The 26,212-nt window shown below is 45.2% G+C and overlaps 3 long non-coding RNA genes across 4 annotated transcripts in view; all 3 read right to left on the reverse strand.

The window, feature by feature from the left end:
* LOC307227099 overlaps positions 1-26,212 on the reverse strand; it is a 208,191-nt gene that overhangs the window by 73,941 nt on the left and 108,038 nt on the right. The gene's annotated exons all lie outside the window — the stretch shown is intronic.
* The window catches only part of LOC307227072, a 74,976-nt gene that overhangs the window by 38,897 nt on the left and 9,867 nt on the right, over positions 1-26,212 (reverse strand). Inside the window, exon 3 of one of the 2 annotated variants that reach the window (XR_013843779.1) lies at positions 15,224-15,526. The exons of the other annotated variant lie outside the window; for it this stretch is intronic. This is a non-coding gene — a long non-coding RNA (uncharacterized lncRNA). Of the gene's footprint in view, positions 1-15,223; positions 15,527-26,212 lie in introns of those variants that run through there. 2 annotated transcript variants of the gene reach the window in all.
* Positions 17,281-21,902, reverse strand: LOC307227092. Its single transcript, XR_013843801.1, has 2 exons — positions 21,251-21,902; positions 17,281-17,610 (listed from the first exon to the last, which is right to left on the reverse strand). It is a non-coding gene; the product is annotated as an uncharacterized lncRNA (long non-coding RNA).

The raw sequence follows: 26,212 nt of genomic DNA on the forward strand, positions 1-26,212 counted from the left end.
CCAAACTTAAAACCATGGAGAGACCTGGTCTGAACAAAGACATTGGATTCTTATCTTATTATACATGACAAAGCCATTTTTCACCTTCTCACCCCTTGCTTTTTCCTGTAAGACCTATTGCAGTCGTTAAGAGTCGTCAACAGGCTCGTCACAGCTATCTGCCAATCACCCAATCCCACCACCCTTCTGAGTAATACCCCTCCCCACCTTCTCACTATATAGAAGGGTCTGGTGACTTCTGTTTCAGTGTATCTGAAGAAGTGTGCATGCACACGAAAGCTCATACCAAGAACTAACTTAGTTGGTCTTTAAGGTGCTACTGGAAGGAATTTTTTTTATTTTGTTTTGACTTTCTGCTGCTGTGCATCAACAAAAACCAACCAAACCAAAATCAAAACCATAGCTCTTCAGTGTTCTGCAGACAATATTTTGGACAGCCTCACTTCTGGAAAAACCCCTGGTCCTGGAGAAATATAGAGATAGGAATAGCAGCTATGAATGGCTGCTTCCTAGGTCATGTTGCCATCCTTGGATGTTTCCTGTGTTCCCATTTTGGCTCCATTAAACCATCTCAGCCCCCATCTCTGCCTACTAACTGGGGGGCCTTAATGGGCAGACATTGTACTTGCGTTGTGTATGTGATTTCTCATTCCAGCTTGCTGTGGAGAGATTATAATACCCTATTAGCAAGGTTTGGTCATGCTTGGAGAAGTGATGCTAATTACAGAATCTACCAATTCCCTTTGTATTGGTAAGCATCAGGAATTGCTTGGCAGTCTTCCAAAGGCTTCAGGTTCTGCAAGTGTATCTGCGGCTTACTGCAGAGTGCTGCCCACAAAGCCACTTGGATGGCAGGCCCGTGTTTCATGCAGCTCAAGGAATCCCTTAGGGCAGCAAACACATGCAGCTGCCTTATTAGCTGCAGCCTTGAGAAAACTCCTCATCCCTTATATTTAATAGGGGAAACATGCTAATATGACATTATTAGGGATGGATGGATAGATGGATTTGTCCATTTCACTTTCTCCCAGTTTCTCCTTTTTCCATTTTCCAAATTTAAATTCCATTGTCCATATTTCAACATCAGTTTGCAAATGTTCTTTAAAATTCCTCACAGAAAAATTGTCAAGGGTTTAGTGTGCATTTCTCTTAATACACACGTTTTGGTACATCATTTCACTTAATGTACACATTTTGCATGCAGGTTCCTCTCATATTTTGTGCCATATTTTCAGCAATATATGCATTTTGCGCATACTTCCCCTAATTGCCCACATTTTGACATATTATTTGGTTGAAGAACTGTACTGAAATATTAGAACCTGCTTTTTTGGAACATAAATAATACCTTTATTGCTTAAGTACTCTGTAGTGCCCAAGACACACAAGCATTAAAGTACAATCGCCTTAGCGCTGTTGCATCAGACTAGGCACTAGCATGACCAAGTATATCCCAGTGTTCTTAAGAACTCATTTCAAAGCGGCATCTCTTTATTATCACTCTGGATGCAAATTAGATTCCAAGAAATAGGCCACATTAATTACAACCGTCATAGCGATTGTAGGACAATTGCACTCCCAGGCGAGAGTTTTTTGGGTTGTTGTGTTTTGCTTCTTATTCCATTTACTACTTTTTGGTGCAGCATGACCTTGTGGTATCTTACCTTGTTATCTACCAACCACCACTCATAAATGTCATTTTTTGCTGCTTGCGAGCAAATAGCTCTGTTTAAGGAAAGAAAAACAGTTTAAGTTAACAGGCACAATTTACTGTGATCCTGCTGGACTGAAAGGCACCTGGGCAGAGTGCAGGATGGACAAAGGCCTGCAGGGCATACCTGTGAAGCCAGGAGGAAGGGGTGTGTCTGCACCATGGAGGTTGGCTTGTTTTCTTTTCAATTTTCCAACAGCACAGTGTATGAATGAGCCAAGGGATCTTTCCGCTGCATATGCTATTCATCTTGGAGCTGCCTCATATATTACTTCTTATACTCCATGGAGATAAACTCTGTGTAGGAAAATTCATTGATATTAAAATATGCCAGGGGTGGTATAAGGGTTTTTCTGGCCCAACAGCCACTCTTGGCTGGTTAAGAAGGGAAGCCTTTCTGCACATCTTGCATTTTCAGATGACTAAGTTTTCTCCTCAAATATTTTATGAACGAACCTGAAAATGTGAATGTGACAAATGTATTTGCAAACATGTGTTTCATACTGCAACACTCACCGGAGAGCTAAAATTGGCTGTTGAGTGTAGACTTTATGGCAAACCTGGGTTTGCCTTGCATGTGTGGAACCCATAAGTCACTCACAAAGAACACATGTTGAGCAAGGAACTACACAGCATAGTAGATATCACTCCATTATTTCATAAGCTCATTAGATATAACAGTATGAATGGCTACAGGATGTTCAGGTGTGAACTCATGAACTTGCAACATAATTTTATTTCTAATCATATGTCTAAACCTGCATTGTACTTGGACAAGCCAGTAATTACATGTGATTTAATGGAGTGTGTGTTTCCTTTTTTCTCTGTATTCTACATAATCATGCAACTAAGTTTGTTTTTCTTCTGTTTTCTTGCCATTCCTGTCTAGCAGGGGTGATAGATTGGGATCTATCGTTAGATTTCTGGATGATTTGCATAGATTGACCTAAGTTTCTGACTTCTAACTGCTTAACAATAGTGTAATGGTTCTAGGGGTTGCTCGTGCGTAAGTCGTCACCACACCTGGCTGAGTTACCTGGATGAACCCTATTCTGTCCGGACAGCCACTCACCCGTGGCTGTCTCAGTCGCTGGCAGAATCCGTCAGTGGGCGTTTCTTGAACTTCTTCCAGCAAAGAAGCTCTTTGACGCCTAGTCTCCGCCTACTCTCCCTGCGCGGAAGCCTTCTGCGCAGGGAGGGTGTGGGCAGCGGAGGACCCGTGCTCTCCCTGCTGGTCTCCGGCGAGGAGTCATGGAGCCACCTCGCCGATTCCCCCATCTGCCCCCTTCTCCACTGGTGCTATGCTGATTTCCTTCCCCAAAATATGGGCTGCTTCTCTCCCTCCTGGGACGCTCTCCGTAATCCCTCTGGAGCCCTCCCTCTCCCTCTGGCTCTGATGGCAGTTCCCTGACATCCACCTCCCCCCCAGGACCCCCTCCACCCCCGCGCGATTTTCCAATTCAACCTCGTCTCTTTCCTCGGCCGACGATGCGGGGAATCCCCTGAAGGAGCTGTCACCATCCTCTGAGGATTCAAAACCAGCTTCCCACCCGCTCCGATCTCTTCCCACAGGGTGGACCTCCCAGTCTGATTCTTCTCCCTCTGAAGCTCCCCTCCCTCCTCTTCGGAGGCAGGAAACCCACAAAGTCCTCTTCGTCGTCTGTGGTTCCAAATTCTTCCTCCCAGAATGTCGCTAGTGGTTTTGGTTTGTCTGGGAACAAGCTGTGGAATTCTTCCACCAGATAGCCATCATTGATCGACTCAGCGAGGACCCACGTGTTTTCTGACTTGGGTTCTCCCTCCCAAGCTACCAAGTACTCCACCTGGCGACCTCGCCACCTTGAATCAAGTATTTCCGTGGCTTGGTTGCAGTGTTCCCTCTCCTCTACCTGCGGGTGGGTGGTGACTCCTCCCTCCCACCCCGGAAATTCCTGCCCCTCCCTGTACGGTGAAAGTAGGGACCGGTGGAACACCGGATGTATCTTCATGCTGTCAGGCAACTTGAGCTTGAATGCCACGGGGTTCACCTGCTGTGTTACCTCAAAAGGCCCCAGCTGCCTTGGCTGCAACTTTTTGCACCCTCCCTTTAGGGGTAACCCTTGGGTTGACAACCACACCTGGTCTCCCACCCGTATGGCCTCCCTCTCCCGATGGTGCTTGTCCGCCTGCCTCTTGTAAACTTCCTTGGCCCCCTCCAAGTTCATCTTGAGTTGCTGGTGCAAGGCCTCCATTTCTTCTACAAACTGCTCTGCCACGGGTACACTCCATCCTTCCTCCCCCCTCCCCGGGAAGGCCCTGGGGTGACACCCATAATTGGCCATGAATGGGCTCATTCCCGTGGACACATGTTCAGCGTTATTGTACGCAAATTCAGCCAACGCTAGTTTCTCTACCCAATCGTTCTGTCTCTCGCTGACGTAGCAGCGTAGGTATTGCTGGAGTATACTGTTCGCTCTTTCTGCTTGTCCGTTGGTCTCCGGGTGCCTCGCCGTCGAGAAGCCCACCTCGACCTGTAGCAAGCTCATGAGCTTCCTCCAGAACCGGGAAGTAAATTGTTTCCCGCAATCTGAGATGACCCTCGAGGGAGCTCCATGCAGCCTGAAGATGTGATCCACAAACAACCTGGCTGTCTCCTCTGCCGTCACTGCATGTGAACAAGCTATGAAATGGCACATTTTGGTCAGTAGATCGACCACTACCATGACTGCTGTCTTCCCCCTTGACTTGGGCAAATCTGTCATAAAATCAATGGACACCACCTCCCAGGGTCTTCCCGGTGTAGGTAAGGGTTCCAATAACCCTGTGGGGGCAGCCCTCTCCCCCTTTGCCCTCTGGCATCGGTCACACCCCCGTACATATTCCCGTACATCTTCCCTCACCTTTGGCCACCAGAACTGCCGGGTGACGAGCAGCATGGACTTGTGCTGTCCAAAGTGCCCAGCTGTTGGGTTGTCATGGAGTTGTTTGAGTACCTTCCCCCTCAAGGTCTCCCCCGGTACATACAGTGCCCCCTTATAATACAGTAGCCCTTCTTTTTCCTCAAACCCTCCATGGTCTTCCCTTCCATCCCGGAGTTCCCTGATTTTTGCTTGAGCGAACGCGTCGTCTCTAGTAAGCCCGGCCAGTTCTCATTTCCCAACCAACGCTCCCACAAACACCCATCGGTCCTTGGGAAACACGTGTCGGATCTCCGGCGGTCCCTCTCCTTCCATGTACTCCAGCTTCCTGGAGAGAGCATCTACTCTTACGTTTTCCTCTCCCAGCACATATCGTATCTCAAAGGAAAACTTGGAGAACTCCTGAGCCCATCGAATCTGTCTCTGGTTCAGTACTCGCGCGGTCCGCCAGTATTCCAAGTTCTTGTGGTCAGTACAAACCTGGATCTTGTGCCGCGCCCCTATCAACAGATGTCTCCATTGCCGAAAAGCCGCATAGATCGCAAGCAGTTCGTGGTCATACATGGTATAGTTTTGCTCCAACTTGCTCAGCTTCCTTGAGAAAAAGGCACACGGCCTCCAGCTCTGCTTGGCCCCTGGCTGCAAAAGGACCGCTCCGATGGCTCGATCGGACGCGTCCGTCTCCAGTCTCATGGGCTTCTCCAGATCAACGTGCAGGAGCTGCTGCTCTGAAGGAAACGCCTTCTTCAGTCTTTCAAAGGATTGCTGGTCACTTTCTGTCCACGTGAACTTCTTTTTGCTACTGAGACAATCTGTGATGGGCACTGTCAAGTGAGCGAAGTTCTTTATGAACTTCCTGTAGAAGTTGCTGAATCCTAAGAACCTCTGCACATCCTTCCGGGTTTTGGGGGCCTTCCATTCCAGCACTGCCTTCACCTTGCTTGGGTCCATAGCTAGGCCCTTGTCTGACAACTTGTACCCCAGAAACTCAACCTCTCTGGCGTGAAATTGGCATTTTTCCAGCTTGACCAACAACTGGTGCTTCTACAGTCTCTGTAGTACTTCCCTGACGTCTCTGACGTGTTGCTTCTCATTGTCCGAATAGATTAAGACGTCATCCAAAAAGGCTACGCAATTCTTGTACAGCAGGGGTCCCAACACGTGGTGCATGAATGCTTGAAAGCAGGCAGAGCCCGATTGTAATCCAAATGGCATGACTAAGTATTCAAAAGCCCCTAGGGGGGGTGAACATGGTAGTTTTCCATTCGTCCCCCTCCCTTATCCTAATCAAATTGTACGCTCCCCTGAGGTCCAGTTTGGTAAAAATTTTCCCCTGCCTCACCCGTGTTAAAATGTCGTCAATCCTGGGCATTGGGAAGGTCACGGGTTCTGACACCAGATTTAACGCCCGGTAATCCACGACTAATCTGGGCTGATTAGTCTCTTTTTTGTCCACAAAGAACACCGGACTGCCCACCACTGCCTTTGATTCCCTTATGAACCCCCACTTCAGGTTCTTGTCAATAAATTGCCACAACTCCTGCATCTCCCGGTCGGACATGGCATACAGCTTACCCACCGGCAGCTGAGCCCCTGGAAGTGAGTTGATTTGGCAATCAAAGGGCCTGTGGGGGGTAGTCTATCTGCCTCCTTCTTGCTGAAGACTTCTTTCAGGTCAGCATATTGTGGTGGCACCTCCCCTCTTTGTTCCACGGCCAGCCCAGCCACCCTGGCCACCGTCATTCTTGGGTTCTCCCTCCCAGACAGTGTTCTAAGCAGTAAGCTGACCCAAAGGTGACTGACCGCTGATGCCATGACACTACTGGATCATGCAGTGCCAGCCAGCGAATCCCCAGTATTATTGGGGGTCCTGCCAGTGTGGCCATGTGAAAGGCAATGGTCTCCGTGTGCCTGGAAACCCTCATTCGCATTGGCGGGGTCTGGTGTGTCACTTCCACCTCAGAAGTTCCCTGCCATCAATGGTGGTCACTTGCAAGGGAAAATCTAGGGGCAGCAGGTGGAATTGGTGCTCCAGAGCGAAGTCCCTGCTGAAGAAATTACACGAGCTGCCCGAATCCAGCAGCCCCTTAACTTTGACAGGGTGCCCATTTGGGAGTTCTAGCACCACGTCTATGGCTATAGCTGCCTTGGGAGGGTCAGGCTGGGGCACTTCTATTGTTTTGTTTTTTTAATATATTTATTAAAGTTTTTGATCAACAAATAGAGTTGCAAAATAAAAATAAAAATTGAAAATACAGAATTACAAAAGTACATAAAAGACAAAAGGTTACAGAAAGCAAATTAAAAAGAAAAAAAGAAAAAACAACACAAAGTTAAAAACAAGTCTATCTTTTCATTGTTTATGCTTCATTTACTTAATTTCTTGACCCCCTCTCGCCTCCCTTTTCTATATTCCAATTCAGATATTTAGTTCAGCAAATCCTTTCCCTCTTTGTTTTAGTCTTAATCCAATATCTTAACACATTGTAACTTTATACTTTCATCTATTATCTTTTTTTAAAAAAATAATTTTTATTAACTGGCCAATCACATCAAATTAAATCACATCATATAAATTCCGAATTACAAAGCCAAATTTTTAAACTTTGTTGGGGGAACCCATACTTCAAGATCCAAAGGGGGATTCAGATCATCTTATTACTGCGTTAATGTCCAAATCAGTCCCAATCAGTCCAAACAAAGTTCATAATTCTATCCAGTCTTATCTTGGTGTTACCACATCATATCTTGTTCGTATAATTTCTCCTTTTCCTTTACGATCTCTTCTGTTAGTCTCCTTAAGCCGATAGCAAGTGTAATAATCCTGTGTGGATTTCCCGTTCCTCCACTAAGTCCAGATGGTTTCCATATATCTCCTTCGTAGATAACATCACTTTTTCCATCGTAAATTTTGGCATTTGTCGCTCTTAAGTCCCACCAAGGAGTTGATTCACGATGTGTAAACAACTCTATTTCTCTCTTTCTCCTCCCAGACCCAAGAGCTCCCACAATGCCTCACAAAATGGCGAACGGCATTTTTTCCTGACTGCGTCACTCCAAAACTCTTAGCTTTCCAGCTTCATCTTGAAACATTGCTTTGGATCGAAAGTTTATCTCCACACAGCCTTAAATCCACAGCTTAAGTCCTTAATTTCTGACTCATTTCTGACCCCCCTACTTTCATCTATTATCAATCTATTTTTGCACATTGATTCTAACCTTATTGCTAAAACCACTTCGTTTCAATCCAACATCATTTTAACTTTCTTTAATTTTATAGTATTTCTGCAAATAGTCTTTAAATTTTTTCCAATCTTCTTCCACCAACTCTTCTCCCAGGTCTCGGATTCTGCCGGTCATTTCTGCCAATTTCATGTAGTCCATTACTTTCATCTGCCATTCTTCTAGGGTGGGTAGATCTTGTGTCTTCCAATACTTTGCGATGAGTATTCTTGCTGCTGTTGTGGCGTACATAAAGAAAGTTCTATCCTTTTTTGGCACCCATTGGCCGACCATGCCCAGGAGAAAGGCCTCTGGTTTCTTCAGGAAGGTATACTTAAATACCTTTTTCATTTCATTATATATCATTTCCCAGAAAGCCTTAATCCTTGGGCACGTCCACCAAAGGTGAAATAATGTACCTTCATTTTCCTTACATTTCCAACACTTATTGTCAGGCAAATGATATATTTTCGCAAGCTTGACTGGTGTCATGTACCACCTGTATATCATTTTCATAATATTCTCTCTTAAGGCATTACATGCCGTAAATTTCATACCTGTGGTCCATAACTGTTCCCAGTCAGCCAACATAATGTTATGTCCAACATCTTGTGCCCATTTAATCATAGCAGATTTAACCGTTTCATCTTGAATATTCCATTTCAACAGCAAGTTATACATTCTTGACAAATTCTTAGTTTTAGGTTCTAATAATTCTGTTTCCAGTTTTGATTTTTCCACCTGGAAGCCAATTTTCTTATCCAGTTTGTAAACCTCCATTATTTGGTAATAATGAAGCCAATCTCGCACTTTGTTTTTTAATTTTTCAAAACTCTGCAGTTTTAATCTATCTCCCTCTTGTTCCAAAATCTCCCAATATTTCGGGCATTTGGCCTCCATATTGAGCTTTTTCAGAGCCTTTGCTTCCATCGGTGACAACCACCTTGGGGTTTTACTTTCAAGTAAGTCTTTATACCTTATCCAGACATTAAACAATGCTCTTCTAACATTATGCTTTTTAAATGCTTTGTGTGCTTTAACCTTGTCATACCACAAATATGCATGCATCCCAAAAACGTTATTAAAACCTTCTAAGTCCAAAATGTCTGTATTTTCAAGAAGCAGCCATTCTTTCAACCAGCAGAATGCTGCTGATTCGTAATAAAGTTTAAGGTCTGGCAGGGCAAATCCACCTCTTTCCTTTACATCAGTTACTATTTTAAATTTTATTCTGGGCTTCTTGCCCTGCCAGACAAATCTAGAGATATCTCTTTGCCACTTCTTGAAGCAGTCCATCTTGTCCAAAATTTGCAATGATTGAAACAAAAATAACATTCTTGGCAATACATTCATCTTTATAACAGCAATTCGGCCTAACAAGGAAAGCTTCAAATTTGACCATATTTCCAAATCCTTTTTCACTTCTAACCAACATTTCTCATAGTTATCTTTAAATAGATTTAAATTCTTAGCCGTCATGTTAACCCCCAGGTATTTTACTTTCTTTACCAGTGTTAAACCTGTCTCTTTCTGAAACCTCTCTTTCTCAATCGAAGTTAAATTTTTCTCAAGAACCTTAGTTTTTGACTTATTCAATTTGAATCCTGCCAGTTGACCAAATTCTTGAATCAGTTCCAGTACTCTTTTAGTACTAGATTCTGGTTCCTGTAATGTCAGTACTAAATCATCTGCAAAAGCTTTCAATTTATACTGTTTAGCTCCGACCTGTACCCCTTTAATCAGATGGTCCCTTCTAATCATATTTAGCAAAACCTCCGAGATAAAAAGTAATGGGGAAATTGGGCAGCCTTGTCGTGTCCCTTTATCTTAAATTCCTCTGTCACCACATTATTGACTATTAATTTAGCCTTTTGTTCTGAATAAATTGCACCTATACCATTTTCTAAACCTTGACCAACCCCCATTCCCTGAAGATTTTTCTTCATGAAGTTCCAAGAAATAGTATCAAAAGCTTTCTCCGCGTCTACAAAAATTAAAACTGCTTTAGTATTAATGTTCACTTGCAGCTTCTCCAAAATATTGATTATATTCCTCGTGTTATCAGACAAGTGTCTACCCAGGAGAAAGCCAGCTTGGTCTTTATGTATTTCCTCCACTAATACTTTTTTTAATCTTTTTGCCAGAATGTCTGCAAAAATTTTGTAATCCACGTTAAGCAGGGAGATGGGGCGGTAATTTTTAAGTTGGGTCTTTTCCGTCTCAGATTTCGGTATAAGTGTAATAAAAGCTTCCTTCCACAACTCTGGTGCTTTTTTCCCCTCCAAAATTTCATTACAAACCTCCTTTAGTGGGTGAATTATCCAATATTTCAAAGATCTATAATATTTTGAGGTTAACCCATCCGGCCCTGGAGATTTGCCCAACTGCATGTTCTGGATGGCACCTTCTACCTCCTGTTCTGTTATTTTATAGTTCAGCAACAACTTGTTTTCTTGAGAATTTTTTTGTAATCCATTTGTTTTTAGGAATTGGTCTATATCAGTCTCTTTCTGTGGCCCTTGTGTATACAACTGTTTGAAGTATCTCTGGAAGCATTTTCTAATTTCCACTGGATTCTGTACGTTCTTTCCATCCGCTTCCAAATTAATAATGGTATTAAGTTTTTGTCTTTTTTTCATCTGCCAAGCTAACAATTTCCCACATTTGTTAGCAGATTCAAATGTCCTTTGTCTCATCTGTTTTATTTTCCATTCTATATCCTGGTTAATCATTTTCATATATTGAACTTGATGTAGCTTTATTTCTCTCAGAATCTCTTGTGACTTTGGTTTCACTCTCAGTTTCTTCTCACCTTCTCTTATTTTCTCTAAAATTCTTTTTTCTCATTTTGGGTTCTCTTCTTTATTACATTCTGTTGAATTAGAAACCCCCTCATAACCGCTTTGCTTGCATCCCAGATTACTCTTTTTTCGATAGTAGTGTTCATATTTATCTCAAAATAGTCTCTCAAGGTTTTTTGGGCCTTCTTAATAACCTCTACATCTCTAAATAAGGTGTCATTCATCCTCCATCTGAAGGAGCCAGTTGGTGTTAATTTCATGTCCATTCTCACGGCATTATGGTCGGAGCAAGTTTTGGGACATATTTCCACTTTTCGAATTTTAGGAGCCAGTCCTCTAGTTATCCAAATTTGGTCAATTCTTGTCCATGTCATTTTGGCTTCAGAAAAAAAAGGTTCCCTCTCTGCCCAGGGGATTTGTTGTTCTCCAAGTATCTATCAAATCCATATTGTCAGTCATCTCGAAAAAAGTTTTTGGTAGTCTGCCATCCTTGGTAACTACCTGTTGTTGTGACTTGTCCATATGTGTGGATACCACTCCATTCATATCTCCCATCATAATGATGATAACAGCAATGTCTCATGCAACTTATTAAAAAATTCAGATTTCCCCTCATTTGGCGCATAAACTCCTACTATCAGAAATTTCTCTCCTTGTGTTTGAATTTTGATTGCCACAAATCTTCCTTGATCATCTTTAAAAATTAATTTCGGTGATAGGCTCTCTTTTGCATAAATCACTACTCCTCTGTTTTAAACCTTGTCCGATGAAATAAACTCTTGACCCAATCTTTTGTTAATCAATACTTTCCTATGTGGCCTTATCACATGTGTTTCTTGTAAACAAATCAAGTCCAACTGTTCCTTTTTCAATAAATGGAAAACTTTTTTCCTTTTCTCTGGGGAATTAAAACCGTGGATATTCCAACTTAATAGTTGCAGAGACATGGTGTAATTATTTTGCTTTTCCTCCGACTGCACCTAGTGATTGTTCTTGCTCTGTCGGTGGTACCACTTTCTGTAGATTGTCCAATCCCAAAGGTAGTGATACTATGTCTAATATTCCTGGTTCTAATGTTGTTGGCTCTTCTTCAGATTCTTTTTGCAGGTCTTCTCCATGGTCTCTCAGAAATTTTCCTTGATCTTCCACTGATCTTATTTTAAAATTTTTCCCTTTAAAGGTAAAAGATAGGCCTTGGGGGAATTCCCACCTGAAAGGAGTTCTGCTTCTTCTCAACAGGGCCACCAAGTCTCCGTAATTGGACCTAAGATCCAAAAGATATTTTGGAATATCCTTAAATATCTCCACTCTTGATTGCTGTATTTCCAAGGTCCTCTGAAAGTGCAGGCTCAGTATTTTATCTCTCTCCTCTTTTGTTCGGAGGGAAATCAAACAGTCTCTCACTCTGTTCTTTCTCCCCCCTTTTCCAAGTCTAAAAGCACTTACTATCTTAAAGTCTTGCTTATCAGCGTCTAAATTCCAAAAGCCTGCAAATTCCTGCGTAAGAAAGTCACTTAAGTTATCTTTCTCAGATTCAGGTACAGCCCTGATCCTTAAATTTGTCTGTCTTTCCTTCAATTCAACCATAGACAGCATCGACCTGTGCTCCTCAATTTGTTTGCATATCGGTGGTACCTTTTCCTCTACAGCCAGTCTTTCGGTTCAATGTAGATTCCTGCAGCAATTTCTCGATAGATTCTGTATTTGAATTCACCTTTTGCCCCAAATTATTGATACTTATGGTATTTTGGTCAATTTTAGTTGATGCTTCAGCCACTTGTTTACTTAATTTTCCCAAAGATTCATAAATTTTCCCTAGTGCTGAAGCTAAAACCTCTTCATATGCCATTCCTTTTGACCCAATCCTCCCCTGGTGGAGCAATAGGACCAGATGCTGATGGTCTACTCTGCTGTCTAATTTTACCCGATCTTGTTGTTTTTTCCTGTGGCAAGTCTGCCATAACACTTGTCTGGGAATCAAGGTCAATCCCACGGCCAATTTTCAGTGGAAAATCCCCCTGGCCGATTTACAGTGGAAAATTCCCTTGCCAGCTGTTCCTCTCGGGGGACACAGTATCAGTCAATACTTGTTACATTAAAGCAGCTTTTCAATTTTTCCAAATCCCCCCTTTTCCCTCCCCTCTCCTGCAACTCAGGGAGGGAATTCTGATATACAGTGGTGCCTCGCAAGACAAAAAGAATCCGTTCCGCGATTCTCTTCGTATAGCAGTTTTTTCATCTTGCGAAGCAAGCCCATTGACGGCTTAACGGATTAGTGCTATTAGCAGCTTAGCGGCTTTTAGCGGCTTAGCGGATCAGCTGATAAGTGGTTTAGCGGCTTAGAAAAAGGGGGGAGGAAAAAAAAGTCTGAAAAACTCGCAAGACATTTCGTCTTGCAAAGCAAGCCCATAGGGAAATTCGTTTTGCGAAGCGCCTCCAAAACGGAAAACCCTTTCGTCTAGCGGGTTTTCCATCTTGCGAGGCGTTCGTCTTGCAGGGCACCACTGTATTGATGTTGGAATTTAAATCCCTTTAAGAAGTTTGCCAGGTCTTAGCTTAAATATTCTTTGCTTTGATCTATTTACAGAGAAGGAAGGCGGACTTCCTGTTTACGCCTTCCCGCTTCGGTACCAAATCAGTGTTATTTCTTTCCCTTATTCTCGAGTCTTTAAACTTGACCTACTCACGGGTAGTTGTTCAATAGCCGAATTGTCACAGGAAAAAGGCCAACGCTCTCCGGCGACAGCTGTGTGGCTTCACTCCACGGAAGAAGCAATTGACTCTCCGCACCGTGCCACACACCCCGTTCCCACTCCGGCTGGGTTCCTTTGAAGATTGGGGTGCTGCTGAAGGTGCCCGCCGAGTCCCCACGGTCACAGGCTCATCCGTCTATGATTTTCAAGAGGGTCCCCGCTTCGCCGTAGCAGCTAGACCCGATTTCCGCGGAGCTAATCCCTCAAAGCTAGAGGGAATCCGCCATTGCCGCTGGCGCCCTAGCTGGGGCACTTCTATTGGTTGCTGGCCTGGCTGCTGCCCCTGCTGGTTGGCAGCCAGGCGTTGTCGTTTCCCTGCGCCTGCCCTTCCTCCCTCTTCTCCTCACAGCCAGCAGCCCCCACCATCCCTTGCCAGGCTTTTCTTTGAGGGCAGACCTTAGCAAAATGTCCTGGTCGTTGACAGAGGAAACACTTCTTGGTAGTTTTCCACTCCTTTCTCTCCCTTTTGCGACCTTCACTGGAGTTTGAAACCTCGCGCGCGCGCGCCATCAACTTCCATTGGCTCTGCCGCCTGGGAAGGCTGTCTTGGTATCTCAGGAATGCGGTAGTCATGGCAACATTCCCATCTCCCTTCGCGCTTCTCCTGAGCCCGCGCTTCCTGGTGTATGCCAATAGCAAGCACAGCCTTGGTGAGCTCATCCATCGACCGTGGGCGGGGCGCGCAGGACAACTTGTCCTTCACTGCTGGGGACAGGCCCTCCTCAAACAACATTTGTATCAGTTCAGAGTCCAGATCCAACCCGAGCCGGTGGATCAGCATCGCAAAACGCGACCAGTAGTCTCTGACGGACTGGCTCCCCTGCCTACACCCCATCAGTTCCCGCCAAGTCACATTTTGCTCCACTTCGCTGGAGTACATCGCATCCATTGCCTGGAAGAATTTCTTAAGGTCCTTCAAGGCATCATTTTGCGTCGCCATTAGGGGCCTGATCCATTCGCGCGCCCCATCCTGCAGATGCCCCACAATGTATGCCACCCTCTCCCCGTCATCAGCAAAGTCATCATTCTGCAGTTCCAAAGCGTACTGTACTTCCATTCGGAAAGCATTGTAGTCCTGGGGCTTCCCACCAAACTTGTGTACCAGCGCTGGTACCTTCCTTGCAATGGGGGTGGGTCTGACCTGTGCATCCTGAGCCCGTCTTTCGTCCAGCCGTGCCGTCAAGACAGCTACATGCTGTTCCAAGTCTCGGTTCCTCTCTACCAGACTCTGCATTGTAGCTGGTTGCTCCGTCTCTCCAGCTGTCCCTGTTCGGCTCATCGTGCTGCCTCTCTGGGGCTGCGCACAAGCAACGTAAGAGACTGACGGATTGCTGTAATGGTTCTAGGGGTTACTCGTGCGTAAGTCGTCGCCACACCTGGCTGAGTTACCTGGGTGAACCCTATTCTATCAGGACAGCCACTCACCCGTAGCTGTCTCAGTCGCTGGCAGAATCCGTCAGTGGGCGTTTCTTGAACTTCTTCCAGCAAAGAAGCTCTTTGACGCCTAGTCTCCGCCTACTCTCCCTGCGCGGAAGCATTCTGCGCAGGGAGGGTGTGGGCAGCGGAGGACCTGTGCTCTCCCCGCTGGTCTCCGGCGAGGAGTCATGGAGCCACCTCGCCGATTCCCCCATCTGCCCCCCTTCTCCACTGGTGCTACGCTGATTTCCTTCCCCAAAATATGGGCTGCTTCTCTCCCTCCTGGGACGCTCTCCATAATCCCTCTGGAGCCCTTCCTCTCCCTCTGGCTCCGATGGCAGTTCCCTGACAAATAGCAACAACAAATTGACTTTTCTCATGAAAATTAGGCTTCTGAAATAAAGGAAGCTAAGAGAGGCTGAATTTCTGTGCAAAAGTACATTGATTTCATGTTCAGGTACTGAAAACAAATTTCAAGGCTCAGAATATGCTCAGAGGCACCCTGTTTAGTTTTTCTACTCTAACAGGATGTCTTCTGTGCAAGATCCTCTGGCCAGTGGATCTTGAGGTTCTAGTAAAACAAAGTAGATCTAGTAAAACAAAGCCAGTTGTTTTTTCACCCCTGCTGTACAGTTTTAGAAGCCTGCTGAAGTCTTGAGAATTTCCTTGGTTCCAGATTCTAGACAAGGTTTTCAGAAGCTTGCTGGAATAGTACAGTTCCTCTCCCTGCCAAAGGAGAACAAGGTCTCTGATTATCTGAAGTCTCACTTACGTTCCCATATCATCACCTGAATCTCAAAATCACGTGAAGCAGGTCATGTCTACTCAAGTCAATGACAATTCTGTATACGTGAACTGTGTGAAGTGAAGCCCTTAATGAGAGGGCAGGATTAATCCCTCCAGCCCTCTAATTTCTTTCTTGCTTTTCTTCATGCGCTTCTTGTATCAGTGGACCTATCTTGACTGGTGTCAGCTTTTCTTCCTTGCTTATCTTTTGCTATTTTTAAAATGTCACTATAATCAGGGCTTTGCCCCTACAGTTCAGGTACCTCTCAGGTAAGTGCCATTGTGGGCTGGCTTCCTGATGATGACAGTGCTGCTTGTTTACCCAAACCACAGCCTCTGCACAGCCGGAGACAGCCAAGAAACGATGCAAGTGCAGCAGCAGCAGCAGCAGCAGCAGCAGCAGGGTGATGGGGGCACTCCAGCCAGGGCCGTCTTAAGCATACCCGGCACCATGGTGCAAAGCTCCCTCCGCCCCTGCCCCCCCTTCCCAGAGTTGTCCACCTTTTTTAGGGAGGACGGCACTGCCAGCAGGACTGGAGGAGGCGGGCAGCAGCTGGAGGCCAGCTTTTCTGGCGGGGAAGAGGCAGAGGCTGGTTAGTGTGATACCTAGGTCTGCATTTCATTCACTGGAACAATATAAATTTCCATACAAGCAAAACGACAAACAAAAACGTTCCTCTCTTGCCAGGCCTGTGGCCTTTAACTTTTGGAAGTGGGTGGGGTGTTTCTGATGAAATTCCCACCTACCCCACCCCTGCTTTGGTTTATTTTAATATTTATTAAATTTGAATACTGCCCTTCACCTGTTGATCTCTGGGCGGGGCAGGGGTGGGTGCTGGGTGGGTGGGTACAAGCAGCATCAAAACAGCCCCTCCCGTGACATGAGATGAGGCAGTGGCTGCTCGGGAGGGAGGGTGATGCCTTGGCAGCGGTGATCAACCAAAATTCTTCCCAGGTCAACCAGTCGATCGTGATAGATGCGTTGGACATGTCTGATGTATAGTATGTATGGAATGACCTTTCCTCCATCAGCTCTCTAGCAACTTCAGTAGGTAAACCATAAAAACTGTTGACCCCACTGCCTCTTGGGCAAGCAATGCCCTCAGTTGTCTTTTGTCAGCAGCTAAATTCAGATCGTTTTTTCTTTGCCACTGATTAATGTGTCTGAGATTAGGGTTTTAGATTACCAGGTCTGAGGCCTTGGGTCCCAGGTACAACAACCCACTATCAATATTGCTTCTAATAATGTGGATTCTATTGTATTTGTTTTATTTTTTAAAAAAACAAGACTATTACTCAGACACAATTCTCCATTGCAGACTGACATTTGTGATGAAAATTCAATGAGGCAGCTATTGTCTATTTTATATGAAAAGCCTGCAATGTGACTCTGAGGAGCAAATTTAGTCATTATGTTCAGTTACTATGTGAGCATGGCAAATGAGATCCCTCTTGAGCTAGCAATTACATTTTGACTAAGGTTATGAAACTGAAATGAAATTAAAAAGATCCACAGGGCCTAAAAGAACTTCTAATCTGCACTATTAAAAATATTACTTTGATGCCTGTGTTTTTAATAATACCATTTTGGCATGAGAGCGTTTGTATTAATCCTTTCTCCCTAGAAATTGAGCTTAGACTAATTAGAAAAAAAGAAGACACTAAATTTGCTACTGCAAAATATAATAACAGGGTCATACTTTGATCGTGTTTTTAATCAATGTGAGACTGGGTTTCTGGAAGAAAACCATTACACAAAAGGGATGTACAACAAATAAGCAAAAGAATAATACCACTCATCAGGAAACAGGTTGTGATTTTTGTTGGTAAAGTTGCACTCGCATGCCTAGGTATTATATTCATGTTCTGCTACAAAGACAATGATGCTGTACAGATGGACTGGTAATGCCACATCTGGAGTAAAGTGTCCAGTCTGGGGTGCCACATTTTAAGAAGGATATTGACAAAACAGAGTGTGCTCAGAGAACTGCAACTAGGATGGTGAACGGTCAGGAATCCCAGTTCTATAAAAAATAATTGAAAGAGCTTAGTATGTTGAATAAATATTATAATATAAAAAATTAGAAATTACTTGAAAGCAACTAAGGATTAAACTAAGTTATAATTTAATAAATTAAATCAAACTAAGTTATAATTACATAAATAAATTAAATAAATAAATGGGATTTAGAATGTTAAGAAAAGTGAATAAGATGGACTATAATTGGAAATTGTTTTAGTTTAATAATGATATTGGAAAGTTGTTACTTTTATTTACAAGGAAACTCAGAAGGGAGGGATTTGAGGAAGTCAACCAATATATTTAAAAGGTTGGATTTGTGAAAAATTAAGTTTGTTGTTATTGTTTATCTGTTTATTGTTCCCTTTTTTCTTTTTCTTTTTTCTGTTTTAGTGTAACATTTTGCTTTGTGGTTTGTGTTATCATTGTGGAAAATCTAAAAAAAGAGAGAAAGAAAGAGCTGAGTATGTTTTGCATAAAGACAAGATTAAGGGGAGATATGATCATAGAATCATAGAATCATAGAGTTGGAAGAGACCACAAGGGCCATCGTGTCCAACCCCCTGCCAAGCAGGAAACACCATCAGAGCACTCCTGACATATGGTTGTCAAGCCTCTGCTTAAAGACCTCCAAAGAAGGAGACTCCACCACACTCCTTGGCAGCAAATTTCACTGTCAAACAGCTCTTACTGTCAGGAAGTTCTTCCTAATGTTTAGGTGGAATCTTCTTTCTTGTAGCTTGGATCCACTGCTCCGTGTCCGCTTCTCTGGAGCAGCAGAAAACAACCTTTCTCCCTCCTCTATGTGACATCCTTTTATATATTTGAACATGGCTATCATATCACCCCTTAACCTCCTCTTCTCCAGGCTAAACATGCCCAGCTCCCTTAGCCGTTCCTCATAAGGCATCGTTTCCAGGCCTTTGACCATTTTGGTTGCCCTCCTCTGGACACGTTCCAGTTTGTCAGTGTCCTTCTTGAACTGTGGTGCCCAGAACTGGACACAGTACTCCAGGTGAGGTCTGACCAGAGCAGAATACAGTGGCACTATTACTTCCCTTGATCTAGATGCTATACTCCTATTGATGCAGCCCAGAATTGCATTGGCTTTTTTAGCTGCCGCGTCACACTGTTGGCTCATGTCAAGTTTGTGGTCAACCAAGACTCCTAGATCCTTTCCACATGTACTGCTCTCAAGCCAGGTGTCACCCATCTTGTATTTGTGCCTCTCATTTTTTTTGCCCAAGTGCAATACTTTACATTTCTCCCTGTTAAAATTCATCTTGTTTGTTTTGGCCCAGTTCTCTAATCTGTCAAGGTCATTTTGAAGTGTGATCCTGTCCTCTGGGGTGTTAGCCACCCCTCCCAGTTTGGTGTCATCTGCAAATTTGATCAGGATGCCCTTGAGTCTATCATCCAAGTCGTTGATAAAGATGTTGAATAAGACCGGGCCCAAGACAGAACCCTGTGGCACCCCACTAGTCACTCTTCTCCAGGATGAAGAGGAACCATTGATGAGCACCCTTTGGGTTCGGTCAGTCAGCCAGTTACAAATCCACTGAGTGGTAGCATAGTCAAGTCCGCATTTTACCAGCTTCTTTACAAGAATATCATGGGGCACCTTGTCAAATGCCTTGCTGAAATCAAGGTAGGCTACATCCACTGCATTCCCTTCATCTACCAGGCTTGTAATTCTGTCAAAAAACAAGATCAGGTTAGTCTGACATGACTTATTTTTCAGAAATCCATGCTGACTATTGGTGATCACAGCATTCCTTTCTAGGTGCTCACAGACTGTTTGCTTAATGATCTGCTCCAGAATCTTCCCTGGTATTGATGTCAGACTGACTTGGTGGTAATTATTTTGGTCCTCACCTTCCCCCCTTTTGAAAATAGGGACAACATTTGCCCTCCTCCAGTCTGCCGGGACTTCGCCTGTTCTCCAGGAATTCTCAAAGATGACTGCCAGTGGTTCTGAGATCACATCTGCCAGTTCTTTTAATATTCTTGGATGCAGTTCATCTGGCCCTGGAGACTTGAATACATCTAAACTAGCCAAGTATTCTTGTACTATCTCCTTAGTTATTCTGGGCTGTGTTTCCTCTGCTGAATCATTTGCTCCAAATTCTTCAGGTCGGGCATTGTTTTCTTTATCAGAGAAGACTGAGGCAAAGAAGGCATTGAGGAGTTCAGCCCTTTCTGTGTCCCCAGTTTGCATTTCACCATCTTCTCCTCTGAGTGACCCCACTGTTTCTTTGTTCTTCCTTCTGCTATGAACATACCCATAAAAGCCTTTTTTGTTGCTTTTAACCTCTCTAGCAAGCCTGAGTTCATTCTGTGCTTTAGCTTTTCTGACTTTGTGTCTACACGTGCTGGCTATTTGTTTGAATTCCTCTTTGGTGGTTTCCCCCCTTTTCCATTTTTTGTACACATCCTTTTTTAATCTTAACTCAGTTAAAAGTTCTTTAGATAGCCACCCTGGTTTCTTTAGGCACCTTCCATGTTTCCGTCTCATTGGTATTGCCTGAAGTTGTGCTATTACTATCTCCCTCTTAACAAACTCCCAGCCATCATGAACTCCCTTTCCTTTTAGTATTACTGTCCATGGGATCTCACCCAGCACTTCCCTAAGTTTTATGAAGTCGGCTTTCTTAAAATCAAGAAATTGAGTCCTAGTATGCTTGGCTGCTCCTTCCCGCTGTATAGAGCATGATCACTCGCGCCTAATGATCCTTCCACTTCTACCCCACTAACCAGGTCATCAACATTGGTTAGGACCAGATCTAAAATGGCTGTTCCTCTTGTTGCTTCTCCCACTTTCTGGACAATGAAGTTGTCTGCAAGGCCAGTGAGGAATCTGACCTTATGCTCTTGGCTGAGTTTGACATGATAGTGGTCTTCAGATGGAAAAGACCTGTTCTCTGTCTGTGGTCCATTCTTGTCCTAACTGGGCCTAGTTGGGCAGATTGGAACCTCAAGGATCTGTATGGCTCTAGGGAAGGGAAGGCTGTCCTGATCTGAAATTGGGAGAGGATGGATGCTCCAACACAAACAAAACCACCTGCTTCTTAAATTTACTTCCTGAAACAAATAAGTCCACAGTTTGTACTTGTTTGAAATAAAACCAATGTACATATAATTTGAACAGTCATAACAATAAAATAAAAATATAATTGAAATGAGGCAAGAATTCTAAAACCACTTTCCCAACTTAAAACTACAGAGATAATAATTAAATAAAAGCTCTCCAAAAGAGAATCATTTTTACTTGCCTTCTAAAGATCTACCAGAAGGAAGAGAGATTAATCACCCAGGTTACACTCTGTGCCCTGTCCCATGTGGCCTAGAAACATAGATATGTATCCCAGATCACCTTTACTGGTGAGTTTCACTGAAGCTGCTAGTTAGCACTTACTCACAAGTAAGGAAACAGAACATTGCAACCTTATATGTCAGTCCTTATGGCCACAATGACATTGATTTCAATATAAAAAAATTCCTTCCAGTAACACCTTAGAGACCAACTAAGTTTGTTATTGGTATGAGCTTTTGTGTGCATCCACACTTCTTCAGATACACACATTGATTTCAGTGGCAGATTGGTGTCATATTTGCTAAAGAAACTGGGAAAACAAATGTATTACCTGGTCTGACTCCATATATCTCTGCATAGATATCCGCCTGTTTAAAATTAGGCGATGTTTTATTACAGCTATCATTACTGTTGAGTCAGTATGTGGAGGGAAAAGGCACATGAAGATGGCCAGCAAGAACCTCAGAGAGTATTTTTATCTACTTATTTAATAAGTTTTAGACATTGCTTAATAAGGGATCCAAAGTTCTTAAACTTCTCACCAATAAGGAATACCCTGAGCTCTGCATAAGATTTTGAAACTGACGGCCATATTTGAAAGTGGGAAGGCCTATTCCCCTTTCAGCTTTTTGTCCTTCTTAGCTAGTATTGCCCTTGCTATGAGTGAGAGGCATATGTCTTCCCAAACTGATGCTAAGGCAAAAACTAGCATGGCATTATAATAACGCCTGCAGAAGGTAAAAACTGCTCTCACGCAGAAGAGAAACTGTTTCAGATGTCATCAGCTAAAGGATAATAGACCAGCATCTTTTAGCTAGACTGATACCAGCTTTACCTTATTAAACACTAGGTGTGAAGCAAAAAGGATGACTCATGCTAAAGACATCAATGCTCAGTTATACACCTGGCCCTTAAGAGACTGGAAGAAGACAAGACTTATAGGGCAACCCTAATTGTGTCTACTCAGAAGCAAATCCTATTGAGTTTTTTTTTTTTTTAAATCCTTTATTAGGCATAGCACACCACACATTAACAAACAAACATCATATACAGACTGTATAAGATACGGGCTCAGCGAACACATTTTATCCCACTCCTATTCTAATAATAATAATAATAATAATAATAATAATAATAATTTATTATTTGTACCCCGCCCATCTGGCTGGGTTTCCCCAGCCACTCTGGGCGGCTTCCAACAAGGATGAAAAATACACTAAAATGTCACATATTAAAAACTTCCCTGAACAGGGCTGCCTTCAGATGTCTTCTGAATGTCAGGTAGTTGTTTATTGCTTTGACATCTGATGGGAGGGCATTCCACAGGGTGGGCGCCACTACCGAGAAGACCCTCTGCCTGGTTCCCTGTAACTTGACCTCTCGCAGTGAGGGAACCGCCAGAAGGCCCTCGGAGCTGGACCTCAGTGTCCGGGCAGAACGATGGGGGAGGAGACGCTCCTTCAGGTATACTAGACCGAGGCCATTTAGGGCTTTAAAGGTCAGCACCAACACTTTGAATTGTGCTTGGAAACGTACTGGGAGCCAATGTAGGTCTTTCAAGACCGGTGTTATATGGTCTCGGCGGCCGCTCCCAGTCACCAGTCTAGCTGCCGCATTCTGGATTAGTTGTAGTTTCCGGGTCATCTTCAAAGGTAGCCCCACGTAGAGCGCATTGCAGTAGTCCAAGCGGGAGATAACCAGAGCATGTACCACTCTGGCGAGACAGTCTGCAGGCAGATAGGGTCTCAGCCTACGTACCAGATGGAGCTGGTAAACAGCTGCCCTGGATACAGATTTGACCTGTGCCTCCATGGACAGCTGTGAGTCCAAAATGACTCCCAGGCTGCGCACCTGGTCCTTCAGGGGCACAGTTACCCCATTCAGGACCAGGGAATCCTCCACACCTGCCCGCCTCCTGTCCCCCAAAAACAGTACTTCTGTCTTGTCAGGATTCAACCTCAATCTGTTAGCCGCCATCCATCCTCCAACCGCTTCCAGACACTCACACAGGACCTTCACCGCCTTCACTGGTTCTGATTTAAAAGAGAGGTAGAGCTGGGTATCATCTGCATACTGATGAACACCCAGCCCAAACCTCCTGATGATCTCTCCCAGTGGCTGCATGTAAATGTTGAAAAGCATGGGGGAGAGGACAGAACCCTGAGGCGCCCCACAAGTGAGAGCCCAGGGGTCTGAACACTCATCCCCCACCACCACTTTCTGAACACGGCCCAGGAGGAAGGAGCGGAACCACTGTATGACAGTGCCCCCAGCTCCCAGCCCCTCAAGACGGTCCAGAAGGATGTTATGGTCGATGGTATCAAACGCCGCTGAGAGATCCAGCAGAACTAGGAAACAGCTCTCACCTTTGTCCCTAGCCCGCCGGAGATCATCAACCAGTGCGACCAAGGCAGTTTCAGTCCCATGATGAGGCCTGAATCCCGACTGGAAGGGATCCAAATGGTCCGCTTCTTCCAGGCGTGCCTGGAGTTGTTCAGCAACCACTCGCTCAATCACCTTGCCCAAGAATGGAAGGTTTGAGACTGGGCGATAATTGGCCATCGTGGCCGCATCTAAAGATGGTTTTTTAAGAAGCGGTTTAATAACCGCCTCTTTCAGCGGGTCTGGGAAGGCTCCCTCACGGAGGGAAGCATTCACCACCCCACGAAGCCCATCGCCCAGTCCTTCCCGGCTAGCTTTTATAAACCAGGATGGGCAAGGATCCAGGAGACAGGTGGTTGGCTTCACTCGTCCAAGCAGCCTGTCCACATCCTCGGAGGTAACAGATTGGAATTGATCCCACACAACTTGACCAGACAGGACTCTTAGCACTCTCCCGCCCCGGCCCTGCTCCCACGGTGGAGTCTACTTCTTCCCGAATCTGAGCGATTTTATCTGTAAAAAAATTTGCAAAATCATTGCAGGAGAACATATGGCCCGTACTGGGCCCCGATGTTACAGGTGGTTCCGCTAAATTGTGAACCACCTGAAAGAGTCTCCTGCTGCTGTTTTCTGCAGATGCAATAGAGGCGGTGAAGAAAGTCTTCTTCGCCGTCGCTATCGCCACTTGGTAGGCTCGACGTTGAGCTCTAACCTGTGTCCGGTCAGATTCGGAATGAGTTATCCGCCACCGGCGCTCTAGCCGTCTCAACGATTGTTTCATTGCCCTCAGATCCGTGGAAAACCACGGGGCTCTCCGGGCTCCATGCAATCGGAGAGGGCGCTTCGGAGCCAAACAGTCAATAGCCCTGGTTAACTCCACATTCCAGCGGGCCACCAGGGAATCGGCTGAAAGGCCATCAACATGGGATAAAGCATCCCCTACCACTCTCTGGAAACCATTTGGATCCATTAAGTGGCGGGGGCGGACCATCCGAATCGGTCCCACCTCCCTGCAGAGGGGATGGGTCGCAGAGAAGTCCAGTTGCACCAGGAAGTGATCTGACCATGGCACTTCTTTCGTTTCACTTTTAGTTAGTGTCAGATCACCAACATCCATAGAGGTAAACACCAGGTCCAAGGCATGTCCGCGGCTATGGGTTGGGCCAGACTTATTCAGGGACAGCCCCATGGAGGCCATGCTTTCCACGAAGTCCCGAGCGGCCCCTTGTAAGGTCGTGTCAGCATGGATGTTAAAATCCCCTAGGACAACCAAGCTGGGTGTCTCCAGGAGAACATCCGCCACGACCTGAAGCAGCTCGGGCAGGGAATCCTTGGTGCAGCGGGGAGGTCGGTACACCAAAAGAAATCCTGTACTGCCCCTATTGCCCAACTTCCAGAACATGCACTCGGAAAATTGGGTCTTCCCAATAGGACGCCTGGTGCAAACTATGACTTCCTAAAAATCACTGCAACCCCCCCTCCCCGCCCACATGTCCTGGGTTGCTGTGTGTAAGAGAAACCTGGTGGACAAGCAGCGGCAAGGACAGGCCCATCTGCTTCATCCAACCAAGTCTCTGTTACACATGCCAGGTCAAGTCCTCCATCCATGATCAAGTCATGGATGGCAGTGGTCTTATGAATCATTGACCTGGCATTGCACAGCAACACTTTCAGGTCATGTGGGTATCCCTTGCTGATTCTAGTATCCATCCGGTCAGGACCAGACCCGGAGGCAGGGATAGTCCTCAGACAACGACTAAACCTGCCTCCTCTGTAATGACATGGTCTGGTCTTAGCGTAACTCCTCCTCCTACCCGTGATCACTGAGATCGGTTGTCCCAGTGCATTCCCCCCTGTGAAACATGTCCCAGCCATTTTGTTGGCTGTGACCAACTCCCCAGCAGCCCTGACCCCTCCCCTTAAGAACAAAATAACACTTTTAAAAAAGAACAACAAAACAACAAAACAACAACAACAACAACAACACAAATAAAACAATACAAACAAAAAACAATTACAATTACAAAAACATAAAATCAAACAAATTCCCAGGCCCAACAAACATCCACCCCACCCCCACCCCCACATACAAAAAATTCAAAATAAAATTTTTAAAACATTTTAAAAGCACTCTGCACCCCTCCAGCAGTAACAGCAACTGTCCTAGTGAGGCCCGTCAGGCCCTGCCCTGGGCCAGGTGGTAAGTGGCAGGAAGGAGCAGGGCCCCATACACTCACACAGGAGAGTCCTCCTGGGCAGCGGAGTGCAGCAGTCCTTATGAGGCTTCAGGCCCCACCCCAGGCCAGATGGTGAGTGGCAAGAAGGAGCAGGGCCCTCAGACACTCACATACAGGAGAGTCCTCCTGGGCAGCAGAGCGCAGCAGAGCGCAGCAGTCCCTGTGAGGCTTCAGGCCCCACCCCAGGCCAGATGGTGAGTGGCAGGAAGGAGCAGGGCCCTCAGACACTCACACGCAGGAGAATCCTCCTGGGCAGCAGAGCGCAGCAGTCCCTGTGAGGCTTCAGGCCCCACCCCAGGCCAGATGGTGAGTGGCAGGAAGGAGCAGGGCCCTCAGACACTCACACGCAGGAGAATCCTCCTGGGCAGCAGAGCGCAGCAGTCCCTGTGAGGCTTCAGGCCCCACCCCAGGCCAGATGGTGAGTGGCAGGAAGGAGCAGGGCCCTCAGACACTCACACGCAGGAGAATCCTCCTGGGCAGCAGAGCACAGCAGTCCTTATGAGGCTTCAGGCCCCGCCCCAGGCCAGATGGTGAGTGGCAGGAAGGAGCAGGGCCCTCCTTTCTTCATGGACCATTCTTTCTTAATGGACAGCACTTAAAAATTCTTTCTTCATGGCCCATTCTTTCTTCATGGACAGCACTTAAAAATTCAGCCACTATTAAAGTGATTTGCT

This window comes from Podarcis cretensis (genome assembly GCF_951804945.1).
Source record: "Podarcis cretensis genome assembly, chromosome: 11".
NCBI classification, from domain to species: Eukaryota; Metazoa; Chordata; class Lepidosauria; order Squamata; family Lacertidae; genus Podarcis; species Podarcis cretensis.